This window comes from Protopterus annectens, chromosome 2.part0 (genome assembly GCF_019279795.1).
Source record: "Protopterus annectens isolate FY-2018-M chromosome 2.part0, PAN1.0, whole genome shotgun sequence".
Lineage (NCBI taxonomy): Eukaryota > Metazoa > Chordata > Ceratodontiformes > Protopteridae > Protopterus > Protopterus annectens.
Genome location: NC_056728.1, coordinates 747,287,153 through 747,301,349, shown reverse-complemented (window position 1 = coordinate 747,301,349; position 14,197 = coordinate 747,287,153).

Below are 14,197 nucleotides of genomic sequence, written 5' to 3'. Positions count from 1 at the left end.
CATTGGGACACAGGTGGACAGTAGTCTCTCCTTTGATAATCACATTGCCACAGTGGTCAGGAAATCCTTCTACATGGCTCACCTCATCACAAAAGGTTTCTCATCCAGAAAAAAAGAGGTCATTGTTCCCCTGTACTCATCACTCATTAGACCCATTATAGAGTACAACACCCCTTTTGGTATGTACCTCACAAGACATCTACAGCAACTGGAAAGGCAACAGAAATACCTTACAAAGAGGATTACTGGCCTCAAACAGATGCCCTACGCAGACCATCTCAAAAAAACCCAGCTTTACTCTGTCACATATCACCTACTCAGAGGCGATGTCTGCCTAACATACAAAGCTATGTGAAACCCAGAGCTGTTGGACATGCTCCACTTAAAGCAATCCCAATCCCCCCAAGCTACACGCTCTAGGGACCTAAACCTTGTCACCACAATAAACTGAATATGCTGGAGGGATAGATTTCTGTCCCAGAGACTTCCCATACTCTGGAACAGACTACCTATCTATGTCAAACAGAGCTCCTCATTAGCACTCTTCAAGAAAAATCTTGATGATTGGATGGGAAATAGGAAATTCACCCCAGGGATCACTTCTGTGGCTCTGCTCGACAGGGGCACAGGAAAATAATTTTCTTGGGTGGCAAAAGCCAGGGTACATTTTTGGCTAGGCTTATATATGCCCTAGGGCCAATAGCCTAGTACCTACCTATGAACCTACCTATGAACCTATGGTTATTGGTAACACGTCTGCAAGAGACTTACTTCACAGAGAGCATATTTTCAAAAGATTCCCGGAAGCAAAGTTCAACAACTGCACTCAACTAGGTATGTAATTGATTTCTCCATATAACTTGATGCAGATGGGAGGATGGAGGTATGTGGAATAGGAATCATAGAAGTAAGCCTGTCTTAAATCTATGGTAATGACATGTCACTGATAGCTGCCCTACACCTACAGGCATGCATCTCAAATGTTGCTGATTTCCACTCTCATCTTAGCTCTGTTCCCCTTATTTCCTCTTACAATGGTTGGGTGTTGTAGGGAAGCTAATGAATTACATGTAAAACATAGTGACAATACGTAAGGGTGCATATTCCTATAATGGCAGGCAATGTACACTAATTCACCTCCTCTCATTCTGTCATTGTCTCACATAAATAGTTGTAACATTTTAAAAGTGTTCCTGATTGTCACTGATGTACTCCGGCTAAGTCCGCGATCCTGTTTATGTTGTTCCCTGCCTGTTTGATAGCTATACCTAACATAGCTGACAACCTGTTACAGCAAAATATCTGAACAAAGCCATAATTAATGGTGGGACAAAAGGCCAAAATTAGGGACACTCTAATTATTGCTGGTACAAAGTAAGAAAGTGAATAGAATAACAGATATTACAGTAGCTTAACTGTCTTCTGAATGGTATGGCATGTTAAACTCAGATGTCTGTCTTTATTTTCTGACATTAACTATCAATGATTAGCCATTCTTTTGTCAGAAATCTACAGTGTGTCAAAATGACCAAAACTATGAGGCAAACATCTTGACATTCTGCAAACATCTGTATAGTTGAGAGGTACAGGGAATATATACCACAGCAAGTTTACATTGTTTTTTGTCATTGTGGCACACTGGTGTTGCTGGACTGCCCCAATACAGTTGTTGTAATAGCACACTAATTGCTTGGCAGTGGCCATATGACATATTAGTGGGAGTGTACCCATAGAGGACACACCTCAGTAAACTGCAGTGCTGAATGTTAGAACATAAAGCAGAATCTGTCACAGCACACAGGGACATACCCCAATATTGCTACTTCTTTGTGGTATCCACACATGTACAGTGTTGCTAGACTGTGGGGTATGATGTGTGAGGGAGCAGTGGATAGTGCAGGCCATTATGGGTGTGCTGGATCTATACATAGTGGATGTCTATGTATCTGGTCCTGTAATGTGTTCCCCTTTTGTTATCTTTCAGAAAACATGTACTGCAGAAGACACGACCCCTTCTCAGATATGGAGAATGACATAATAGTAGATGGACTGAGACAGCACCATAAGATCTTGTTGTCCAGGGAGGCATAATCAAGAACAGCAGGCAGCATTGTGGGCAGACCTTGTGCGGGATGTCAATCAGATTGGCCAACAGGACAGGACCCATGAGCAGGTCCAACACTGGGCCACAAACATACTGAATGTTGCACGATGAAGGGCATCTGATGTTGCCAGAGATCATGCTGCCACCACTAGAGGGCATGTGACAGAACAACCACTCTTGACCACAGAGGAATTTCAGACACACAGCAGCTCCCAGGCATCCATCACACCATACATCATGGAGGTGGGTGCCAGTGTCCACAGCAAAGGAGCATCCAGGTAAGCATAATGTGTTCACCAATGTAATATTGTCTCAGTAATTGTGTCAGGCTGTACATGGGTGTCAGGTCTATGCATTGGGGGAGTGTTGGAGTTTACGCTCAGTTGTGCACACATATTCAGAATGTTGACAATACAGACAGTATCACAGTAGCTACTGTACATGTGGATATATGCACATATTACATTGTAGTGCTGCAACATTTGGTGATGCTGACAATACCTCTCCCTCACCTTTTCATAGGTCCATCAGATGTGGCCCAAGTCCATGGTCCTAAACCTGGTAAGTATGATATTGTGTTTTTCAGATCATATATACCCTATGAAAGTTAAGGGATGCCATATTGCCCCAAATACAAATGTTGTGCTTAGCCAGAGTTGTATATTTGTATGTTCTATTATGGAAAAGTTAACTACGGTTCATAGACTGGAGAATCACAGCTATGTATTTGAATGATTATTGACACATTTATACATATAGTTATGAGTGGCTACACAGCCTGATATACATGAAACAATTACTCCAAGATGACTGTTCAAACACAAAAAGGAGACGGTACATACCTGAGGTAGTGACACTAGAACTGGCATATCATTCTCAAGATAGGTATGCTGGGCTTTATATGTAGTTCTATTATGTATACTGCCATATTACATACCTTACAGGCAGATTGTACTGGCAATTTTAACTGGAGTAGCTGAAGTGCATGTTATAAAGGGCTTGAGTTGTCTGTTTATGTTGTTGTGAGATTGTCTGTTGTGTATGGGAGCGGAGATCAGAAGATGTGAGATGGGAAATGCAGTTGTGGATCCTCATTTGTATGAGTCTGTGTGGATTACCATACATAAATGTGAAGGTAGCAATGTATTGCTATTGTTTTGGTTTTCACAGGTGACCTGGGAGTTGGAGTCTGTCCCCCTCACAACCTGATGTTAGTGTCTCATCAGACTCTGATGATGATGGTGGCCATAGTGAGGCACAGGTGGGGTTGTTGGGGTATAAATCTGTACCAGAGGGTGACATCCATATTCTGCTCCCATTGTCACCACACACAGTCAATATGCCCATACATGCCAAGTCCCCAGGGACCACAGATATTGGACAGTCAGTGGGTGGTGACATAGAACAGGACAGTGTGGCAACTATGGTGTCAGTGAGTGTTGACACTGGCCATAGCCAGAGATCTGGCAAGGTCCCACACAGGCAGATTGATAGGGATGCTCACAGGAATGTTGTCCATCCACCTCCTATTGCAGGTGTCACATCACAGGTCAGTCGGCGACATGTTCTGAAAGCAACACCAGAAAGATGCTTAGGGTTATGGATGCAACATAATCTGACATCCATGACTGCCTCCACCACACTGGAGGCAACCTGGATTGGTTCACAGATGCAGTGAACAGATGGTGGGCTGTGAAAGTGTCTGTCTTGGACCACACATTGTCTGTGCTAGAACATTTGGTTGGAGTTGGGCATTGGACACATGGTCGTTGGTCAGCAACACCGTCTACTGAGTGTCCACATGACCATTCACAGTCATGCTCTCGTAGTAGCAGTAACTCCAGTGCTACAGAGGGAAGTGTGCTGTCCACACCATGATGTGGCAGGCCATGGGCATGTGGTCCTGGGCAGTCCTGTCGAGACACAGCCCTAGCAGACACCAGTCAACCTCTGGTATAAGCACCACATCTGACATTGGGCATGGTGGTGCCAGTGCTACCCTGGCAGTACCCGTTCCCGTGTTTGTGGCAGGAGATGGTGAACTGTCCACTCTACCATGTGCAGTCTACAGCTGTCCAACATATACATGTGTAGAGCTAGCACTGGGCTTGACTGTGTACATACACACATTCAAACACCACTGTCACATGCAGGCCACCAACAAGTACACATGGCACCTCTCCATGGCCCAACTAACCCGCACCCCTTCCTGACTCGCGCACATGCTGTCAACTTTGTGGCACAGCCTAGGCCTCCAGCACACCCACACCACACTTTGCGCATGTGATGATACCTGTGCCACATCCCTGCCATCCATGACATTGTTGCAGGGAAATGTACTGTGTCTGATGCACAAGTATCTTCATTACTTCACATGTCTTTGTGTAGTGCAGTATTGTTTTACCATGCCACTTGTGGGCCACAGCAGGTACTGTATGCTGGCATGTGTCATGACTACATATCACTCTTTCTGTATCTTTGTTGCTTTGAAGTTGGACTAGCAGTAACATTATAGAATGACAGGCATGTCATGAACCTATGTATGTTTCTGTTCCAGGAGTCTGAGGGGGATAAACTATTGATACATAGTGGCAGAACAGAGGCAGAAGATGGCATGGCAGCATAGCAGCAATATGATGTCAGCAAAGTACGGCAGTATACGTGCATGGCTCCCTAGGTGCATATGTGTAGAACAGTCTATCAGGGACAATGGGTGCACTCAGAGTAATCATCCATTCATACTTTATGATGAAGTCTGCTACCCTTGCTATGTGTCACCTGGGTTTTCTGAACTTATGCATCTAGAAAGTGTGGTGATGAAGTTGACACATCTACAAATATCCTGTGTCTGAGTCAGATAGGTAGTGGACATCAGTTGTGATTATGTAGAGGAGAACAATTTGGTGAGAGCAGCTAGTTACAGGTCCATAAAATGCTTAACCATTGCACAGACATAGCCCATACGGGCATTCCCATAGTGTTACAAGGGGATATATTTACACACACACACACACACACACACACACACACACACACACACACACACACACACACACACACACACACACACTCACGCACACACACAGTTGGCTGATGTGAAATTAGAACCTCTACCTACCTATTATTACACACTATAGCTTGCAAATACTTATTGCATGCACCACAGAGTTTATCTGATATTTGTTGTTTACCAGCACTCTTAAGGTGGATGATGTCAGCAGACCTTGTGGAGGAAGGCAATGTAGAGGACAGCAGCTAGTCACAGAGCCATAAAATGCATAACCATAGCACAGAGATAGCTGATATGGGCATGTCTGTAGTGTTGCAAGGGGATATATTTACACACGCACACACAGACTTAGCTGATGTGAGATTGGAACCCCTACCTATCTATTATTATAAACTATAGTTTGCAATATTTACTACATGAACCATGGAGTTTAACTAATATTAGATTGTCTGCCAGCACTCTTAAGATGAATGACATCAGCAGGCCTCTCATGAAGGCAATGTAGAGGCCAACAGCTAGTCACGCAGCTAGTCACAGGTCTATAAAATACATAACAATTGCACAGAGATGGACCATATGGGCATGTCCGTAGTGCTGCAAGGGGATTTATTTACACACACACACACACACACACACACACACACACACACACACACACACACACACACACACACACACACACACACGCACACGCACACGCACACAAACACACACACACAAAGTTGGCTGATGTGAGATTAGAACCCATTCCTGTCTATTATTATACACTATAGCACAGGGCCATAAAATACATAACCATTGCACAGAGATCACCCATATAGGCATGTTCGTAGTGATGTAAGGGATATATATATATATATATATATATATATATATATATATATATATATATATATATATATATATATATATATATATATATATATATATATATATATATATATACACACACACACACACACACACACACACACACACACACACACACAGTTGGCTGATGTGAGATTAGAATCCCTATCTATCGATTATTATACACTATAGCTCACAGTACCTATCGCAAGCACCACAGGTTACGTCTGTTGCATATGTGATTGCAGCCACAGTACTTGTAGAGTATGCAAAGTAGCCTTGTGTTGGACAGCATTTATGGCCTTTATAGTGATATTGATTGGTACTGTTATTGTATGTAGTGTCCTAGGAGTGGGATCCTGTTAATATTCTTGTTATGTGTATACAGTTACCAGTATGGCCATATGTGGCTGGTTGCAGTTAGATAGGCAAACATGTGGCCAGGGACAATATGGCCTGTCCAAGGCATCAGTTGAAACCATTGCACATTACAACACCTGCTCACCTGTGTCTGTCTACAAGGTGACATTCCACAGGCACAAGAGTCTGTGGGTGAGTGAATCATGTACTGTTACAGCCTTGGTGTAATTCCATTGAACAACTGTTGTGATATGTACATGCATATATCCTCAGCATTCCAAGGGTATGAGGGATATTCTTACACCCCCCCCACACACACATATATAATATATTTATCTACATGTGTATAACATGGATGTCTTTTTAGATGTTACTATGTGTGTACGTTATGTAACTGTGTTAGTTGGATATATGTGGAGAGTGTATGCATCATTGTAATTTATATTGCGATATATATATATATATATATATATATATATATATATATATATATATATATATATCATATGTATATGTGAAACATACTAATATATATACTAATCATATGTGAGGGGATAGGGACAGACAGATATGTATACATAGCTGTGTGTAGGTACAGACATATTTCCACTTAGCAGGGCTTTGTGAAGAAGAGGCTACAGACTTGCACTCAAGTTAGCTAAGTGTAGGAGCATGCCTAGTGGGGCTGTCATTACTTACAAGTGACTTCTGGCCACAGCTACCTGTACTCGGGTTTGGGATTTTGTGTGCTGCAGACATTGGCTGCTGCACCTATTTCCACAGTACAGCATTTCCCTGAATTGTCCAAGGCATTCCCCAGCTGTGTGCTTTACTTAATATGTGATTAGACTACATAATGTACACCACACAGTGTGACAGTCTGCATACCTCTCACTGTACATGTTTTTGCAGAACTTCCAGCATTTTGCCTGATATGTCTAGTCTGCTCCTCGTATATTTGTGGTGTTTAGGTGTAATATTGTATAATGCAGCCACTGAATTGTACTTACTACTGACATATTTAAGTAATGGCTTTTACATCCTGCAGCTATTCTGTTCTGTTCTGTTGCAATCTACTGTTATACTGTTCACCTTCTAGGTTCATCAGAGCATGTGTAATGCCTATCTGTAGTTTTGGCCCTTTGTCCCCCCATTCTCTCTGACTTTGTCCAGCAGTCTTGCAGTAACAGATTGATGGGTATGACAGTCTGTGGGAATACCACCATATGAGTACCTCACATTCAAAAGATGTGGAGGCTGCCAGATTCAAAAAATCAACACCATAACCCATGCTAACATCCCTAGCCCAGGTAAACACACCATCCACCACACAGAGAGGTGTCATTCCTCACACAATCAACAGCATATAGACATACATTGTCACCCCTGCTTTAAATGAGACATACAACATGTGGCCAAGTTCTGTGTCACAGCCCTGGAATTGGCTGGTCTGCTGATATATCGTTACAGACTTACTGTCACAGCAGTTGTATGTGAACACTGGTGTGTTGGGGTTGGGGAAGAACAACACATGATCTGCTGGCAAAGACAGTAATACAAATATCATGTGACCCCACTGCTTAACATTTCCCTTGACTGTTGTAGTAAATATTAATATTCCAACCATGAATCTTAGTGAATATTATGGAACTCATACTATTGGACTGGGTATCTGTAGTCCCATGTGGATGTTACGACTCTCCAAATAGCTGCTATATTACCTTGCATATATGCAGCAGGTCCATACATACAATAGCATATTATAGCATTCCTTACAAGTGGTGTGTAGGTAAGTGACTTACCTTGTGAATGCAACAGTTGACAGAACTGTAGTTCAGGGCTGACTCTGTCTGATGCAAGCAGTACACAGCCAATATATGGTTAGGTACAGGTTATGTGGGTTGCCTGGCATCAATTTTACTATATGTACTATATATATGCACTCCAACAGCCGGAGGAGAAAGGGAACAGTGATGACAGTCCTGCAGGTGAGGACTAGATTCTCATTATCCTCATTTTTGATGGGTATTGGGCATTCATTGTCTCCTCCTTAACCCCTAGTCTTGGTGTCCCCCAACCTGTTGCATCCCTCACCATTCCTTGTTCTTGTCTGTCCTGTTTGCATCTGCATCCTCACCTACTCTACTTTTCTGACCCAGAAATACCTATGTCCCTTACCCAACATTCCTCTTTTACTGAAGTAAAAAAAAAAATATATATATATATATATATATATATATATATATATATATATATATATATATATATATATATATATATATATATATATATATATATATATATATATATATTGTCCCATACATAGCTCTCCACTTCTCCACTCCACACCTTTTCAACACACTTGATTTGGACCAGTTGGCTATACAACATGATTGCATTGTTGTCAACCCTCTTTGTTGGGGTCTATATTAGAACACCGAATGTTCAAAATTTCTAATATCGACCCATTTTCAGCGACCCAATATCGAAGAAACAGGAAAACCGAATTTTTACCTAGGGAAAGAATTCAGTTTTCCATTTCTGTTGCTTCGTAATTTTCAGCACAGTTACGGGTCTGGTTCAGGTAAGTGTGCGATTGTGTGGATGTGAGTGTTAGGGCAAGTTAGGTGAGTTAGGGTTAGGGTGCGGGTCAGGTAAGTGTGCGATTGTGTGGACGTGAGTGCTAGGGTGGGGTAGGTGAGTTAGGGTTAGGGTGTGAGTGAGGTGACTGTGCTATAGTGACAGACCTTAGGGTTAGGGTTTGGGTAAAGGTAAGTGGATAGTTAGTGGTGTATATATAGTTTAGTGTAGGGTTAGGTGTAAGAGTTTAGGTGTATGTGTGTGGATTGCTGTTTGTTTGGTGTGCTTGTGTTGTGTGTATGTGTTTTGGAACATCAATTTTTTTCCCTAGGAGAAAAAATTTGCTGTTCTGAATGTTCGATGTTTTCAATTATCGGTTCATAGGGTTTAATATTAGAACACTCGACATTTTAAATGTTCGGTGTTCTAATATAGATCCCTTTGTTGAGGTGATAGTCCAAGTTCAGGTAATATTCTGTACATATTTTCATTTTACACTGTTGAAGAAGTGAATAGATATGGTTCTTTCCTGTCTCCCTCCTGCAAATTCTTCTATTGTTTTCCCATTGTTCTTTCCCCTGCTTGTCCCCCATTCCACCACTTTCCTATCTACCCCATTTAAAGCCTTCAATCTGGTTAAAAAATAGAGTCACACACCACACACATAACTGAAAAAAAAAATATGTGAAGCCCTTTACTTTTTCTCCTCTGATTTTGTGTGGAGTTTGGCATCATGTGCCAATACCGAGCAATGGTGAACTGCTCTTTAGTGGTGCAGTTAAATCCGCACATGCTGCTTAAACACGCTGTGCTAAAATTACACACAGTGAATGTAGAATAAAGAATTATGTCATTGCCTTATAAATGCATATTCAAAACTTAAATACACCCGGATTCAAAAACTGTATCAGCTGAGCTCAAAAAGATTTATTTCAATGCATTTACACCTGCTGCCACACAGACAGCTATGTAGCAGGAGTGTTTCTTACACTCAGTATTATCCACACTAGTGACTGCCATGCATCTCCATTTAACAGGATTGCATGGAGGTAAGCAAACCAATAGAACTGTCATAATTTTTAGAATTTAACAAAGTTCATGTTTTATGAGCAGTCAACTGGTGTGTGTGTGTGTGTGTGTGTGTGTGTGTGTGTGTGTGTGTGTGTGTGTGTGTGTGTGTGTGTGTGTGTGTGTGTGTGTGCATGTCTGTTAACTATGCACAAATGGGGAAAGCAGTATAACTGTGTATCTTGCATGTGCAAGCATTTTGCCTCCAATCTCACAAACCAGCTGCTCGATGGTACACTACCGAAAGTGCTTATTTAGCTTATTAGCATGCATTACATATGTTTACTGCACATTTAGTCTTCATCCCATGAAAGTACATGTAAAAACAAAAACAAAAAGAAGGCACTTTTTAAGGAAAGAACACATATTTACACTGTAGCCATGTATTATCTGCAGCCATGCAGTTGAAACTTGGTCTCTCAGTACTTCTTCCCAAATGCAACTACACTACATAAGTAAATCAAAAATGCCATCTTATAGACCATGTACTTCTTTATACTGACAATGCAGATTCAGATTTTCCAATAGTTGCAGTAATTTGGACAGCTGTTTGTATATACTTTTTAAAGCTGTCTTTTTAAGGTATGCCTGCACATTGGATACACAACAGCAAATGCTACACTTTGCATACTCATCAGTCTGGCAGAATGCAGATATTTAATATCTTGACAGCTGTACATTGCTAGCCATCGATTTCAGACAGGCCTCCCATCATCTTCTATCAAACATCCAGTGCTGATGTCATCCACAATAAAAGTCAGCCTCATGCCGTGGTGCCTGTATTAAATATTGAGTTCTCTAGTCAATGTACTTAGGCAGGGATTCTAATCTCACTGTAGTCAACTATTGTGTGCATTTGTGTGTGTCTATTAAGTCAAAAGAGCATAACTATGTATCCTACAGTCATCAACATAACCCCATGGAGTACCAGTATTTTGACAGTTGTAAATGCCTACACATCCATTTCATTCAAGCCTCCCAACATCTTCTTTAAGCATCCAGTGCTGATGTCATCCACTATAAATTTTTTTGCAGCATTGTTAAAGTCAGACTTGTGCTGTGGAACTTGTGTTAAGTACTGGATTCTCTAGTCAGTGTACTTAGTAAGGTAGGGTTTCTAATCTCACTATAGTCCACTGGCATGTCTGTCTAGTCAGAAGAGCATATCTGTGTATCTTGCAGTCATTAGCACAAGCTCATGGAGTGCCAATATTTTGACAGTTGTACATGCCTACACATCCATTTCACTCAGGCCTCTCAACATGTTCTCTCAAACATCCAGTGCTGATGTCATCCACCATAAATTGTCCTGCAGCATTGTAAATGTCAGACTTGAGCTCTCTAGTCAGTGCACTTAGATGGACATTTTAATCTCAGTGTAGTTGATTGGTATGTGTGTGTGTGTGTGTGTGTGTGTGTGTGTGTGTGTGTGTGTGTGTGTGTGTGTGTGTGTGTGTGTGTGTGTGTGTGTGTGCCTATCTGTCTACTCAGAAGAACATAACTATGTCTCCTGCAGCCATTAGTATAATCACATGGAATACCGACATTTTTAAAGTTGTAAATGTCTACACATCCAGTTAATGCATGCCTCACAACATCTGCTCTCAAACATCCAATGGTGATGTTATCCACTATGAATTGTCCTGCAATATTGTAAATGTCAGTCTTGTTCCATGGCACTTGTGTTAAATACTGTGCTTTTTAAATAGGTAGGTAAGGGATTCTTTTCTCACTTTGTATGTTTATGTGTGTATGTTCAGTTGGTTGACATTCGAGAAAGCATTTTACATCAGCATGTCAGATACTGCTATTCCCATCTTCTCACCAGGCACTGTTGATGTCATCAGCTATAAAGCGTTGTCAGACACTAAAAAAGACAAACTTGTCCTGTAGTGCTTGCATAAAGTACTGTGCTCTATAAATAAGTAAGTAGGGGATCTCTTCTCACTGCAGTCAACTGTCTGTGCAGTCAGTGTTCACTATAGTGACAAATTTAGAACAATATGTGAGCCCACAGCTATGTCAAACTCTACTCCTAACATCTCATTTTATACAATGATGATGTCATCCTATATAACATGCACTCTGACAGTATTCAAAACAAACCAGTGCTGTGGTAGTAAAATTAACTACTGTGTTTGCAAACTACTTTAACTACACATATAGGGGCTCTAATCTGACAACAGGTGACTTGTGTGTTTGTACATACACCTATCACAACTTTACATAGGGATATAACTCCACATCCATGTTCTACACTCCTCCCAGCATATTCTCATCAACATACAATGATGCTGTCATACTCCATAGTGTTACTGTCAGACACATGTGGTCTTGCTACTGTGAAATTGCATGTTATTCATATTCTATACCTACACAGGTGTAATGTTCAAATCAAGCCCAGTCTACTGGTATGTGTGTGTGTGTGTGTGTGTGTGTGTGTGTGTGTGTGTGTGTGTGTGTGTGTGTGTGTGTGTGTGTGTGTGTGTGTGTGTTTGTGGTCAGTCATACATTATGGTCATTGTATGGTCTTGGGAATTACTCTTCATTTCACAACCACTTAGGAGAACCTTTCACTTAGCCCCATGCAGCCACCATCATTTTTTTTTCAACTGGCCCCATGATATCCTTCCTGCAGAGGAATGTAAGATGTTCTCATGTCAAATATGCATACACACATCATGAGGCAGAGTCCTTCCATGAGCCTGTGCAACCCATCTCAAGACCATTGTATGAGTTATTGCTAATTCTGTCATGCTGTGGTGCACACTTCCCATATTGACAGTGGCAGTATGTAATGCAATCAAACAAGTATACACATGCACACAATAGGCTTACTATCTTTCATAATATAGATATAGGAATTTTACAGGGTATAATAATGGCTAGGATTTCATGTGATGATGACCATTAGCCTAATAATGTCTTATGACCCTATGAACGCTTGACATATCAATGCTGCTGTCATTGATATGTGCTATATTGAGGTGTTGATATACAGTATGTCTACAAAAGGGTCTTACAGTCTGTGATATGAGCTAATGTATTTATGGCCATTTATGCCATTGCAGTACATGTTCCTTCTATAACAGCTGTAGTAATATGCCTCCTGAGAATTGTTGCCAAGGTATGCTACACCGTTATGTATATTACTGACGTATTAAGCCATGTGTTTTTTTGTAGTGGAGCAGATCACCCTTTTAATCAGTTCACATTCTGCAATCACAGTGATACTTGCAGTATGAAACAGGTGTGCATGTGTCTACATACCATCAGTAAATGTTCTGGGATTGACATCAGTATCAATTCATACTGATTACATGGTCACATAAGTCTTGTTAAATACACGTGGTTGTTATGCTGTGATATACACAACAAATGTGACACATGTTTTGATGCAATTGCAACCTTGTGGAATTCATTGTATGCGCAGTTGGGTTGCTACAGTCAAGGATTATTGTGGTGGTCAGCACTGCAATTGTGTGACTGTTCACATGTGTGTCAAGAAATTTTCTGCATGAGCCACAAACAACTGATCTGTTGTGTCCAGATATGACATCAGGCCACTCAAACACAGCTTGCCCATGAAAAACATATAGGCATATGTTGTACAAGTGATGTAAGTAAGTGACATTGTTACATTTGTATGAATGTGGGTATACCAGCAGTATGTGGAATGTGATGAATGACCAAGGCTGTATGGAGGTTGTCACAAATAATTTATTTCAATACATATGAAATGTTAAGTGGAATAAGTGACTAAGCACAGTCCTGTGTGTGGATGTCAGCAGACATATCAACTCAGAAGACATAGACAATCTGCTAGCTGACAGCTTGTCTCACATGTCACTACCCTGTCAACACTGGCCATCAGCCAAAATATACATGCAAAGCATTACTCAGTTTTTATTCTTAGCAGGGCAGCACATCTGTGTGGTCCCTATGGCTAACAAAACAAAAGCAATGGGCCCTGACAACATCACAGGTTGCCTATAGCATGACTTAAAACCTGATCTACCAGACACAGTTGGATCTGTACATCAATACAGCCATCAGATAGCCTATGGTCACATAGAAGGGTGTAGAGCAACATGCATCCTTCTGACTCAGGAGGACCATCACCTGATGCATGCAGGTATAGATCCATCTTATCTCAGGAGTCATCATGTACCTTCTCTAAATGGACACAGGTAATATTGTGACTATGTACTAAACACACATTTGAT